This window comes from Lynx rufus, unplaced genomic scaffold, assembly GCF_022079265.1.
Source record: "Lynx rufus isolate CCGP_SWC_20201006 ecotype Redwood Valley unplaced genomic scaffold, mLynRuf1.p SCAF_12, whole genome shotgun sequence".
Lineage (NCBI taxonomy): Eukaryota > Metazoa > Chordata > Mammalia > Carnivora > Felidae > Lynx > Lynx rufus.
Genome location: NW_025814826.1, coordinates 25,486,975 through 25,502,500, shown reverse-complemented (window position 1 = coordinate 25,502,500; position 15,526 = coordinate 25,486,975). Strand labels below are relative to the sequence as shown.

The window sequence follows — 15,526 nt, the reverse complement described above, 5'->3', positions numbered from 1 at the left end:
TTTCTAAATTGAATTGTTTGGGTTTTTTTGCTACTGAGTTGTATGAACTTTTTATATTTTGGGATATTAGCCTTTCATCAGACACATGATTTGCAAATATTTTCTCCCATTCAGTAGGTTGCCTTTTCATTTTGTTGATGGTTTCCTTTGCTGTGCAGAAGTTTTTTAGATTGACGTAATCCCACTGTTTATTTTTACTTTTGTTGCCTTTGCCTTTAGTGTAAGATTCAAAAGCTTATCACCAAGATCTATGTCAAGGAGTTTACTGCCTATGTTTTCTTTTAGGAGTTCTATGGTTTCAGGTTTTACTTGCCAGTCTTTAACCCATCTTAACTTAATTTTTGGTTATGGTGTAAGATAGTAGTCCAGTTTTGTTCTTTTATATTTAGCTGTCCAGTTTTCCCAACACCATTTATCGGATAGACTGTCTTTTCCCACTGGGCTCCTTTGTTGTAAATTAGTTAATCATATATGCAATCAAATAAACATTTTTGGGCTGTCTATTCTGTTCCATTGATCTATGTGTCTGTTTTTATACCAATACCATATGATTTTAATCTATAGCTTTGTAATATAGTTTGAAATCAGGGCGCATGATGATCCAGCTTTGTTATTTTTTCTCAAGATTGCTTTGGCTATTCAAGGTCTCTTGTGGTTCTATACAAATTTAGGGCGGTTGTTTCTATTTCTGTGAAATAGAAATTTTTTAATGGGCAGAGGATCTGAATAGACATTTTTCCAAAGAAAATATCCAGATGACCAACAGGCACATGAAAAGATGCTCAAGGAGATGCAAATCAAAACCACAATGAGATATCAGCTCATACCTCTTAGAATGGCTATTATCTAAAGGACAAGAAATAACAAGTGTTCGTGAGGATGTGGAAAAAAGGGAATGCTCATACACTGTTGGTGGGATGTAAATTGGTGCAACCACTATAAAAAAAAACAGTATGGAGGTTCCTCAAAATTTAAAAATAGAACTACCACTCCTTGCAGATACTGCACCAGAGGAGTCACACGTAGTTGTCATTGCCCTCTTTGCACGACTCTTACAGAAGTTTCTCTCTGAGCACATGGCAACTCTTAAGGAAAAACTGATGGCACCAGTTGCAGAAGAAGAGACAACTGTCCCAAACAATAAGATCACTGCAATGGGTGTTGAACAAGTTGGTATGGCATGTGCCATCAGCATTCTGGGAAAGTCTCTGGCTCATGACCTTGCCCTTCTGTATGTTTTAGAAGATAAACTCAGAGGAGAAATGATGGATCGGCAACATGGGAGCTGATTTCTTCAGACACCAAAAAATTGTGGCAGATAAAGATTACTCTGTGACTACCAATTCTAAGATTGTGGTGGTAACAGCAGGAGTCCACCAGCAGGAGGGAGAGAGCCATCTCAATCTGGTGAAGAGGAATGTTAATGTCTTCAAATTCATTATTCCTCAGATAGTCAATCACAGGCCTGATTGTATCATAACCGTGGTTTCCAACTCAGTGGATATTCTCACATAGGTTACCTGGAAACTTAAGTGGACTACCCAAACACCATGTGATTGGAAGTAGGTATAACATGGATTCCACTAGATTTTGCTGCCTTATGGCTGAAAAACATGGCATTCGTCCCAGCAGCTGCCATGGATGGATCTGGGAGAACATGGCAACTCAGGTGTGGCTGTGTGGAATGGAGTGAATGTGGCATTTCTCTCCAAGAACTGAATCCAGATATGGGAACAGACAATGACAGTGAAAATTGGAAGTAAGTGCATAAGATGATGGTTGAAAGTGCCTATGAAGCCATTAAGCTAAAAGGATACACCAACTGGGCTATTGAATTAAGTGTGGCTGATCTCATTGAATCCATATTGGAAAATCTATCCAGGATTCATCCAGTGTCAAGAATGGTGAAGTGGATGTATGGCATTGAGAATGAAGTCTTCCTGAGCCTTCTGTGTATCCTGAATGATCGGGGATTAACCAGTATTATGATCCGGAAGCTGAAGAATGATAAAGTCACTCAGCTCAAATAAAGCAGATACCTTGTGGGACATCCAGAAGGACCTAAAAGACCTGTGAGTTCCGACTTCTAGGTTGTCGAAATTTAAAACTACAATGTGATTAACTGTGAGCCTTTAGTTTTTCATCCATTTACATGGATCACAGTTTGCTTTTATCTTCCTAAATATATGAATCTGGGCTCACAGAATCAGAGCCCATCTTTGGTTGAGTGCTTGCAACAGAGCCCTTGAACAAATAAAATTAACTATTGTAGTATGCTTCTAAAAAACAAAAATAATAAAAACAATAAAAATAGAACTACCATATAATTCCACAATTCCACCTCTGGGTATTTATGCAAAGAAAACAAAAACACTAACTCAAGAAGATATTTGCACCTCCATGTTCATTGCAGCATCATTCACAGTAGCCAAGACTGAAACAACCTAAGTGTCCACTGACAGATGAATTATAAAGAAATTGTGCTATGTACATACAATGGAATATTATTCAGTCATAAAAAAAGAATGAAATCTTGCCATCTGTGACAAAATGGATGGACCAAGAGGGTATTATGCTACGTGAGATAAGCCAGACAAAGACAAATACCATATGATCTCTCTTATTTGTGGAATCTAAAAAATGAAAAACAAAACAGTACTAGTCCATAGATACAGAGAACAGATTGGTGGTTTCCAGAGGTGGGTGTGAGGGGTAGAGGGGGGAGGAAATATGTGGAGGGAGTAAAAAAAAAAAAAAGAGTACCAATTCCTATTAGTAGGGAATTACACTGTGTGCACTAAATTTAACCCTTCAATTAAAAGAGTTAGGAAAGATATTAGATATCATAAACTCAACTAATACAAATTCCAGTAAATCTTATAGGGTTCTTCTTCTTCCCACTGTCCATATTTGTATCTCCCTTCTTATGTAATGAGGACCCTACACTAACTCCCAACGAACTAATATATTTATTCCTTTGGTCAATCCCACAATACACACAAAGTAGCTTTAGAATTGCTATTTGCACCCTACTTTGTAGGGGGAAGTAAGAACTACTAAGAAGAACAGTGTATAGAGAAACTTAATAGAAGACCGGGGTGGGGGGAGGGAAAGGGGAAAAAAAAGTTACAGAGAGGGAAGGAGGCAAACCATAAGAGACTCTTAAAAACTGAGAATAAACTGAAGGTTGATAGGAGGTGGGAGGGAGGGGAAAGTGGGTGATGGGCATTGAGGAGGGCACCTGTTGGGAGCAGCACTGGGTGTAGTATGGAAACCAATTTGACAATAAATTTCATATTAAAAAAAAAGAGACTCAATAGTGAAGAAAAGTAATATTTTATTTTTTTTTCTTTTTTTTTTCTTTTTTTTTTCTTTTTTTTTTTTATGAAATTTATTGACAAATTGGTTTCCATACAACACCCAGTGCTCATCCCAAAAGGTGCCCTCCTCAATACCCATCACCCACCCTCCCCTCCCTCCCACCCCCCATCAACCCTCAGTTTGTTCTCAGTTTTTAACAGTCTCTTATGCTTTGGCTCTCTCCCACTCTAACCTCTTTTTTTTTTTTTTTCCTTCCCCTCCCCCATGGGTTCCTGTTAAGTTTCTCAGGATCCACATAAGAGTGAAACCATATGGTATCTGTCTTTCTCTGTATGGCTTATTTCACTTAGCATTACACTCTCCAGTTCCATCCACGTTGCTACAAAGGGCCATATTTCATTTTTTCTCATTGCCACATAGTATTCCATTGTGTATATATACCACAATTTCTTTATCCATTCATCAGTTGATGGACATTTAGGCTCTTTCCATAATTTGGCTATTGTTGAGAGTGCTGCTATGAACATTGGGGTACAAGTGCCCCTATGCATCAGTACTCCTGTATCCCTTGGATAAATTCCTAGCAGTGCTATTGCTGGGTCATAGGGTAGGTCTATTTTTAATTTTCTGAGGAACCTCCACACTGCTTTCCAGAGCGGCTGCACCAATTTGCATTCCCACCAACAGTGCAAGAGGGTTCCCGTTTCTCCACATCCTCTCCAGCATCTATAGTCTCCTGATTTGTTCATTTTGGCCACTCTGACTGGCGTGAGGTGATACCTGAGTGTGGTTTTGATTTGTATTTCCCTGATAAGGAGCGACGCTGAACATCTTTTCATGTGCCTGTTGGCCATCTGGATGTCTTCTTTAGAGAAGTGTCTATTCATGTTTTCTGCCCATTTCTTCACTGGGTTATTTGTTTTTCGGGTGTGGAGTTTGGTGAGCTCTTTATAGATTTTGGATACTAGCCCTTTGTCCGATATGTCATTTGCAAATATCTTTTCCCATTCCGTTGGTTGCCTTTTAGTTTTGTTGGTTGTTTCCTTTGCTGTGCAGAAGCTTTTTATCTTCATAAGGTCCCAGTAATTCACTTTTGCTTTTAATTCCCTTGCCTTTGGGGATGTGTCGAGTAAGAGATTGCTACGGCTGAGGTCAGAGAAATCTTTTCCTGCTTTCTCCTCTAAGGTTTTGATGGTTTCCTGTCTCACATTTAGGTCCTTTATCCATTTTGAGTTTATTTTTGTAAATGGTGTGAGAAAGTGGTCTAGTTTCAACCTTCTGCATGTTGCTGTCCAGTTCTCCCAGCACCATTTGTTAAAGAGGCTGTCTTTTTTCCATTGGATGTTCTTTCCTGCTTTGTCAAAGATGAGTTGGCCATACGTTTGTGGGTCTAGTTCTGGGGTTTCTATTCTATTCCATTGGTCTGTGTGTCTGTTTTTGTGCCAATACCATGCTGTCTTGATGATTACAGCTTTGTAGTAGAGGCTAAAGTCTGGGATTGTGATGCCTCCTGCTTTGGTCTTCTTCTTCAAAATTCCTTTGGCTATTCGGGGCCTTTTGTGGTTCCATATGAATTTTAGGATTGCTTGTTCTAATTTCGAGAAGAATGCTGGTGCAATTTTGATTGGGATTGCATTGAATGTGTAGATAGCTTTGAGTAGTATTGACATTTTGACAATATTTATTTTTCCAATCCATGAGCAGGGAATGTCTTTCCATTTCTTTAAGTCTTCTTCAATTACCTTCATAAGCTTTCTATAGTTTTCAGCATATAGATCCTTCACATCCTTGGTTAGATTTATTCCTAGGTATTTTATGCTTCTTGGTGCAATTGTGAATGGGATCATTTTCTTTATTTGTCTTTCTGTTGCTTCATTGTTAGTGTATAAGAATGCAACTGATTTCTGTACATTGATTTTGTATCCTGCAACTTTGCTGAATTCATGTATCAGTTGTAGCAGACTTTTGGTGGAGTCTATCGGATTTTCCATGTATAATATCATGTCATCTGCAAAAAGCGAAAGCTTGACTTCATCTTTGCCAATTTGGATGCCTTTGATTTCCTTTTGTTGTCTGATTGCTGATGCTAGAACTTCCAGCAGAAAAGTAATATTTTGGGGCGCCTGGGTGGCGCAGTCGGTTAGGCGTCCGACTTCAGCCAGGTCACGATCTCGCGGTCCGTGAGTTCGAGCCCCGCGTCGGGCTCTGGGCTGATGGCTCAGAGCCTGGAGCCTGTTTCCGATTCTGTGTCTCCCTCTCTCTCTGCCCCTCCCCCGTTCATGCTCTGTCTCTCTCTGTCCCAAAAATAAATAAACGTTGAAAAAAAAATTTTTTTAAAAAAAAAAGAAAAGTAATATTTTAATACAGTCTTTTGAAAAAATCAAAGGAATGCAAAAATAAAATCTATGATGAATAAAATATTAAAAATTTTAATAAAGAAAAAAAGAATGGTGTATAGTCAAATTATTGTATAGTCAAAAGTTACTTGGATTAGTTCTTTTTTTCTCCCTTCAATGTAGACATGACATTCATTTAAAAATATAATTGGCTTTATGTGTTTCTATTTACATTCCATGGTAGGAAATTTTTGATCCTTGTTGATTTCTTTTATTTCAAAATATCTAGAACATTAACATAACTCAAAGTCAAACTTATATACAAAGGTGTGGTCAGAGAAGTGTTACTCCTGCCTGTATACTTTTCATGTCTCCTCCACACACCCTCTGTATAGGTCACTAAGTTCATTAAATTTTGGCTAGTGAAAATAAGCAGACATATGCATTTTCTTTAATTTCTCCTTCTCTCTTCAACAAAGCTGGGTACTACACATATACTTTTGCAATCTCCTTTTTTCACTTACTATGTCCTAGAAATCCCTATCAGTTTTAGAGATCATCCTACCTACAACCAGATTGTATGTATGTGACAAAATTTATACAACCAGTCTTCCATGTTTAACCATTAAGGTACTTCCCAATATTTTGCAATTACAAGTAATGCTGCAATGAATCACCCTGGGAGTTTATTTTTGTATTGTTAGAGGCTATGTTCCTGGTGAATTTCTAGAAGTAGAGTGCCGGGTTTGTTAGATATTGCCAAATTCCCCTTTGTAGGCGTGGTACAATTTGCCTTCCCAGCAGCAATGTTTCCTCATAGCCTTGCCAAAAGAATATATCATCAAGCTTTCAAATCTTTGCCAATCCAAAAGAAGAGAAATGGGGAATTTCAATATAGTTTTTTTTTCCAGTGTAGTTTTAATTGGATTTTTTAAAGTAAGTTTGAACATCTTTTTATATGTTTAGAGGCTATTTTATATAAATAATTCATGAATTGATTCTCTTCATAAAAACTTGAAGCACTATGGATAAGTCCCTTTTAACCATCACCCACCATCTGGTCCCCTTTTCCTTTACCCAAGGATAACTACTGTGATTAATTTGGTGTATATCCTTCCAGTTCTTATCTAATGTCTTTATATACAAATATATGTCCCCATAGAAAGTACACTGTATACTTTGGCATGTTTTGAATTTTTTTCAGTGTATCATACTATACATGTCTATCTATGGCTTAACATTTGTTTGGTTTTTTTTACAGAGAAGTAAAACACTTTAATGCCTCAATGATTCCAATATTTTAAATTACAGTGTACTAAATATTTGTTTTAATATTTTTCCATTACCCTATATGCTTATGACCAGCAGAGTTTCTAATGTTTTGATTAAAATTTTTTATTGTGGTAAAACTCACATAAAATTATCATTTTAACCATGAGCACTTGGATGGCTCATTTGGTTAAGTGTCCGACTTTGGCTCAGGTCATGATCTCGTGGTCCGTGTGTTTAAGCCCTGTGTCAGGCTCTGTGCTGACAGCTCAGAGCCTGGAGCCTGCTTCACATTCTGTGTCTCCCTCTCTCTCTCTGCCCCTTCCCCACTCATGCTCACTCTCTCTCTCTCCCTCCCTCTCTCCCTCCCCAAAATAAATGAACATTAAAAAGAAAGTAGATTCCCACTGTTTTGAAAGAGACTCTAAAACTTTTCATTTTACAAATCTGAAACTCTGTATGCATTAAGCAATTCCCCTTTTCCCCTGACCAAGCTCCTGGTAACTACCATTCTACTTTCTGTTTCTTGACTACTTTAGATACCTCATATAAGTAGAATCATACAGTATCTGTCTTTTTGACTGGCTTATTTCACATATCTTGTCCTCAAGGTTTATCAATGTTGTAGCACTTGGTAGAATTTCCTTCCCTTTTAAGGCTAAATAATATTCCACTGTATACACCACATTTTGTTTATCCATTTGTCTGTTGGTGACATTTCCACTTCTTGACTATTTTGAATAATGCTGCAATGTCTCTTTGAGATGCAAATGTCTCTTTGAGACCTTACTTCCAATTCGTTTGGATATATATCCAGAGGTAGCATGGCTGGATTATATGGTAGTTTTCTTTTTAATTTTTTTTAAGGAAACTCCTGTTTTCTATAGCAGCTACACCATTTTACAACCTCACTAACAGTGCACAAGAGTTCCAGTTTCTTCTCATACACAAATAACACTATTTTTTTTATAGTAGCCATCCTAATGGGTATGAGATGATACCTCATGATGGTTTTGATTTGCATTTCCCTAATGATTAGTGATGTTGAGAACCTTTTCATGTGCTTCTTGGCCATTTGTATATCATTGGGAAAATGTCTATTCAAATCCTTTGCCCATTTTTTAATTGGATTATTAGATGTTCTTGTTGTTGTGATGTAGGATTTCTTCATATATTCTGGATATTAACCTCTTGTCTGATAAATGATTTGCAAATAGTTTTCACCGCTCCTTAAGTTGCTTTTTCACTATGTGCATTGTGTCCTTTGATGCAAAAAGTTTTTAAGTTTGATATGGTTTCATTTGTCTATTTTTGCTTTGATTGCCTGTGGTTATGGCATCATTCCAAATAAAGCATTGCCCAATTCAATCCATGAAGCTTTTCTTACAGGTTTTCTTCTAGGAGCTTTAGGTCTAAAACTTTAGACAGTTTTAGGTCTTACATTTAAGTATTTAATATATTTTGAATTAATTTTTATACATGGTGTAAGGTGAGTATCTGACTTAATTCTTTTGCATGTGGATATCATTTTCCCAGTACCATGTGTTGAAAATACTGTCCTTTCCCCATTGAGTAGTAGCCTTGGTACCTTTGCTGCAGATCATTTGACTATATGCACAAAGATTGATTCTTAGGCTATTTTATTCCATTGGTTTATTTGTCTGTCTTTATGGAAGTACCACACTGTTTTGATTACTATTGCTTTGTAATGTTTTGAAATCAGTAACTGTGTGTCCTCTAACTTTATTCCTTTTCAAAATTGTTTTGGCAATTCAAAGTCCCTTGAGATGCCATATTAATTTTAGGATGAATTTTGCAGCTTAACTTTTTAATTCAGCAATGTTGCTTTATTTGTCCACATTAGTACAAATACATCTACATCTACCTCATTCTTTTAAACTGCTGTATAATGTGTATTAATTGTTCTACAATTTCCTTTGAACATTATCCAAAACGATTGTCACTTACATTGTTCCCAATTTTCACTGATTTTGATTGGAATTTTCTACATGTTCCTTTAATTTTAAATAAGTCAATGGGTTTAAGTGATTAATAATGAAAGCATTCTTTTTTAAACTTTTTGTTTATCTATTTTTGAGAGAAAGAGTCAAGGTGCAAGCAGGGTAGGGGTAGAGAGTGAGGGAGACACAGAATCCAAAGCAGGCTCCAGGCTCTGAGCTGTGAGCACAGAGTCTGAGGCAGGGCTCAAACCCACCAACCACGAGATCATGACCTGAGCCAAAGTCAGACACTTAACCAACTGAGCCACCTAGGCATCCCTTAAAGCATTCTTTTTAATGTCATTTTAGCTGAATATAAAAATCAATATGTACTCAGTATAAAAAAAATGATGCAGAAAAATACAAGGACTAAATCTAAAACACCTATAATCCTACCAAGATGCCAGGTAACACATCACAGAATGGAGGGATTTATAGTACAGAGATTAAATCCTAGATCCTCCTTTAACGATGTGACCCTGGGCAAGTTATTTAACTTCACTAACCTTATTTTTCTCACCTTTAAAATGAAGACAATAATATCTACCTGTTGGAAGTTTTGTGAGAATTAAATGAGATAATACTTAGGATATTGGGTAGCACTATATTGTATATCTATGCTATAGATTCTATAGGGAAATGGGTGACTAAATTATAGTATAGTCAAACAATAAAAATTTTTATAGCCATTAAAAATAATGAGGTAGCCAAACTGTGGAGAGAGCCCAAATGTCCATCAACTGATGAATGGATAAAGAATTTTTTTTAAAATCTAAAGAGAAATTCTAATTTTAAAAAGAAAACATAACTTTAAAACACAGAACTACTTTACAGAATCATCCACCTTTGTTTTTTTCAAAGTTAACAACACCTTGTGAAAAACGATTTCAAGTTAAAAACAGCAAAAGCAAATAGGCCACCTAAAACCTTCCAACTATGTTCATCCTGAAGTAGTATCCAGAAAGGCTTACAGGAGCGCCGGGGTGACTCAGTCTGTTAAGCGTCTGACTTCAGCACAGTCTGTGAGTGCTGCTTTCAGCACAGAGCCTGGTTTGGATCCTTTGTCTCCCTCTCTCTCTGCCCCTCCACTGCGCATGCTCTCAATCTCTCTCAGTAATAAATAAACATTGTTTTTAAGAAAAGGGAAGGTTTACTTAGTGCAGTTCTGCAGGAGAACTTGTGAGATCAATCTGAACCTTCTGGCCTAAAATGATCAATCTCAGATAAAATAAGCATCTTCTACATTTCCCCTGGCTTTTATTAATGTAGGCCCCTGGCTCATTTGAAAATTGGCCACACCAGCTTTCTTACACAGAATAGCAATCCATGTAAATCTTTTAGCCTCAGCTGCCCAGGGCTATACAAGTAAACCATTACGGCCATGGTCTTTTCTTAATTCCTAAAGGAAATCAATGGTGAGGTGAAAAGACTACTTCCACAAACTGTGGGGTTTTCCATTATATGCTTATGATGGTGTAATAAACTAATCAAAATATCAGATTTGCTATTTTCAGGATATGCTTGAATTATGTTTGTAGATCAAGGAGAACTTTCTAAAAACATATTTACTATAATAATTTCTATAAACATATTTATAAAAGGGATGAAAACTAAAAAGAACAAAGGGTGTAATTTTATTTTTTAGTTTATTTATTTATTTTGAGAGAGAGAGGGAGAGATGTGTGTGAGCAGGGGAGAGGAAGAAAGAGGGGGAGAGAGAGAATACCAAGCAGGCTCCATGCTCAGCACTGGGCTTGACACAGGGCTCAGTCCCATGACAATGAGATCATGACCAGGAGATCACGACCATGAGATCATGAACTGAGCCGATATCAAGAGTTGGACGTTTAACTGACTGAGTCACTCAGGTGTCCCCAAAGGGTGTAATTTTAAAAGAGCTTCAGAAAGCCAGCGCAATGTAATAGCTACAAATTACTTTTTACTTTCACAAATGAAATTTACTCTTCCGTAAGCAATGTAGAAATCCCTAAGAACAATTCTGATAAAGCTCAGTTGAGGAATTCATTGAAAGGTAAAACCAATTATTTGAGGGGGGGGGCAGGGAAATTTATTGATAGGAGAGATATGAGATTATAAAATAGTTCAGGCACAAGGAAAAGTTTCCACTCCATAAATTTTTTTCTTAATAATGATATGTTATGGGATGAATTGAAATCTAGGATTAATTAAGCCAGTTAGGATATTTAAAATACAGTGAAGAAATTGAATGTGCAATTACGTTGAAAAATCCCAAAATGATTCCAAGAGAAAGAATACAAGATCCACATCTAAGCAATATTTTTATCATTAACTCTTTATGAACAATGAAAGATCAGTAATAAACTAGAACTAAGAGAGTAGTGTCTGATAATTTTACAAAATTGTCTATTAAGTGGTGTTGCTATAGAAAGGTACTATCTGGGTCACAGTACCATGAAGATCCATTTTGACCTTTCAGACCAAGGCCAAATAAAAGGTTCCAGGTCCTCAAGTTATCATATCAGTGCCAGATGAGACAGAAATATGCTTTATTTTATTTAAGTCACTGCTGTATAGCGTCTTTGTCCCAGAAGACAAATTTGTATCCTGACTAATATTGATGACATCTGATTGAAATGAAAAATATTGAAGTTTTTTTTTTCATCTGCTAAACAAAAGATCATACCCCCAGAATGTGGTGATCTCAACAAGACATTACCATCTAGTCAGGTGGCCTACCTCTAGTCAGGACGTTTCTCTCCAAAGTCATCTCCTACACTGCAAGAAATGCTTGTAAGTGCAGCCAATGAAATCAGGATGGATCCCAGTATTCAAAAATCAAGCTAAAATACAGCTGAGAAAGAGCATTTATATGTACAATAGTTCCCCCCCGCATCTGTGGTGGACACCTTCCAAGATTCCCAATGGACACCAGAAACAGTAGATAGTATCAAACCCTACATATACTATGTATTTTCCTACACATACATACCTATGATAAAGTTAAATTTACAACTTAGGCACAGTAAGAGATTAACAACAAAAACTAATAATAAAATATAACAATACACTGTGATAAAAGCTATGCATATGTGGTCTCTCTCTCTTTCTCAAATATTGTATCGTACTGTACTCACCCTTCTTCTTATGATGATGTGTGATGACAAAATGCCTATGTGGTGAGAAGAAGTGAGGGGAATTACTTAGACATCATAAGGCTACTGGGCCAGGAGGGTGATCATCTGCTTCTGGACCATATTTGACTGTGAGGAACTGAAACCATGGAAAGCTAAACTACAGATAAGAGAGGCTTGTATATCATAAAATCCTTCACTATTCCTTTAAAGTTAGCTCCTCCTTCAGATTGTCCTATTTATGTTTGTGGCACCATGATCCTTCCTCTTCAGAAATCTCAGAGTTATCTTTGAATTCTTCTCCTTTTCCCCTATAATAAGCAGTGGTTGTATTTGTTAGGACTGTACTTGGCTGCATGTGAGAGGAATCCACCTAAGGCAGCTTAACGAAACAGAAGTATATATTCCCCTCAAAACCAGAAGACAGGGGTAGGCAGTCTGGAGCTGGAATGGCATCCAAGTCAATGACAGTATCAGAGAGTCAGGCTCCTGGCTTTTAACTACCAATCTTTGCATGTGACTTTCATAGAGCTTGAAAGATGGTGCCTCCTCTCTGACACCTTTTGTGTTTGTCTTAGCCTAGGAAACAGAGCCCGAGGCAAGGTAGAAATGCTAATGCTTTATTGGGTGATATAATCCCCAGGCATAGAACAATAAACAAAACAAAGTCCCTTCCCCCAGGGAGTACATTTTAGTGAGGGGATTCAAAAATAAACAAATAAATAGATATATAAACTAGAGAAGGTGACAGAAAGTAATAGTTCTATTTTATATAAACTCTCAGAGAAGGACATTCTGAGGAGGTTGTATTTGAGCAGAAACTTGAATGAAAAAAGGAATAAGTTATGCAAATATCTGGAAGATGTACGTTCCATGTTCAAGGAAGGATGACTGCAAGGGTCTGAGATAAGAATGTACTAAACATATTGAGGGAAGAGAAAAGAGACCATGTGGTTGGAACCAAATGAAAGATGCCAAGAGAAATGTCATGAAATTGAAAGATGGTCTTTTGGGACTAGATGGTGTCAGATCTAACGGGCCAGATTGAGAGATTTCATTCTAAGGATGATTACATAGGCCAATGGAGGGTCTAGGGAATGAGAAGCAAATAGAAGAGTAGACATCATTAAGAAGGCAACTGCAGGGTCCAAGAAGAGAGGGTGTGGTGGATGTGGTGACATGAACATGGAGGTCAAGAAGAAGCAGGGCTCATACTCAGAGGCTGGATTTCAGGAATAGGACTATCCAGCAATGCAGTGCTCTTCCCTGCCTCACCTCCAACAACTGTCTTATCTTCTGCCTTCCATCTGTATCTGGAAAGAAGATGAGAAATCTAAGCCTGGAGACTGACTGTCAGGATCCAACCCCAGCTCTGCCACTTGCTACATATATGAACTTGAATAAGTTACTTTTATTTTCTATACTTCATCTTCTCCATCTTCCTTATCTATAAAATGGGGATAATAATAGTATTTCTTGCTTAAATTCTTGACATGCAAAATGCCTAGAAAAGCACCCACCACCTGACATGTTTAGCATCAATAACCAATACCTAATATCACTACTAGATGTTTTCAACATCTTAAATGTGCTGTATCTCTCTCACTTCTGAATTTGTCACCTGCTCTTCTCTACAGCTGGAATGTACTTTGTTTAATTAATTCCATACTCATCCTCCAACACTCATCCTAATGTCACTGCCTCTAGGGGGCCTTTTCTGATCCCGTAGATGATGTCTCTTACCTCATCACTCCATACTTAACCCTCATCATATTTTCCAATAATCATTTGTTTTGTTTGATTTTCCTACAGGTCAAAAACTCTGTGAAGGAAAGAACTGTTCTTGTTTTGTGCGCCTCTGTATCCTCAAGGCCTTGCATAGTGCCTAAAAAACAGTAGGCATTCCATAGATATTGAAGAAATCAATTCACCTAGCAACCTGGTAATATTAGCAAAAAACAGAGTATGTAGTAGCCAAGCACCCAGGGCCACCTTATGACTTTCATGGGTCCCATCCTGCACAAATATATATATTTATAAATGTAAGTACTGTGCCCACTGTGCCTAATAGATAAGTTGGCCCCATAAGCATCAGCAAAGGATGGGTTAAAAGCAATGGAAAAAGCAGGAAATAGAGGGCCAGAACTGGAAATTAGCCTGACTTCTGAGATGTGGTAGACAAGGTAACTGTAAATCACCTAGAATGTTTTTAACTGCAAGTAAGAGAATCCTGACTCCAATTCACCAAACCAGTAACAGAGAAGTCCAGATATAGGGCAAGGTCCGGGCTTAGTTGATTCAATGACTCAACAGTGTCTGCAAAATTTCAGGTTCTTAAATGTTTATTTTTAGGAGACAGAGAGAGAGAGAGAGCGAGGAAAGGGCAAAGAGGATCCAAAGCAAGCTCTGCACTGACACCAGCAAACCCTATGTGGAGCTTGAACTCAAGAACCGTGAGATCATGACCGATCTGAAGTCAGATACTCACCTGACTGAGCCACCAGGCGGCCTTCAGTTTGTTTCTAAATCCCCATCCTTCTGTCCATAGCATCAGCTTCATCCCAAGGCCAGTTTCCCCTTATAGTCATCACATGACTGGCAGCAGAAAAGAGGCCACATCCCTCTTTGTTTTCACCCAGTGAGACAACCAAGACATTTTAGTCCTTCACTGTAGTCTGATTAAGCCAACATCAGACATGCCTCCAATATGAACCAATAATAATCCTCTGGGGAATACCTCACACTGGCTGATCTAGCAAGTCAGGATCCTTTCCTAGAGCTAGGGATGTGGCATGCACCAGAACAAAATCAGGGAACGGGAAATGTCTGTAGCCCATTCACAATTCTTAAGCCCCTCAAGAATTCAAGAGATGTGGAATGAGTTATCAGATACCAACTACATAAAAGTATATAAAGTGTTTACAACAAGTAGTAAAATGTATTTGCATCAAGTAAATAAAAAGGTCAAGAGACCATTTAATCCAAGGGAAGATCTTTAAGGAGAAGATCTGTGGAGGGTGCTTTTGGAGAAAGCTTTCTTGTGAGCTGCCTCCCCAAACCCTTCCCCTTAAAGAGGGAGGGAAATTGAACTAAGTAAGGACCTGCCTACCTTAGGGGATTCCACCAGGCTTCTCAGAGAGCTTAATATATGAGCTCTGTATTGGAGTGGTGCACATTGGAACTGATGCCTACTAAATTTAGAGGGCTCTCTATTGGTAACATTATCAAATCACAAATGACCTCCACATTGCTAAATCAACACTCAGTCTTCATCTTATTTAACCTATCAGCAGAGGAAAACAGTTGAAACTGGCTTTTCATAGACCAACATTCCAGATTTTCCCTCTACCCTCATGATCCCTCTACCCCCATGATACTCCTCTTTTGCTGCCTCCTCCTCACCCCCAATGCCTTGATGACAGAGTACTCCAGGGCTCTGTCCTTGAATCTGTTATTTTATCCACCTACACTTATTCTTTCCATATGT

The 15,526-nt window shown here is 37.8% G+C and overlaps 1 pseudogene; it reads left to right on the top strand.

The window, feature by feature from the left end:
- The first annotated feature begins 1,076 nt into the window (after window positions 1-1,076).
- LOC124507424 (L-lactate dehydrogenase B chain-like) lies at window positions 1,077-2,076 on the top strand (annotated as a pseudogene).
- Window positions 2,077-15,526: the final 13,450 nt, after the last annotated feature.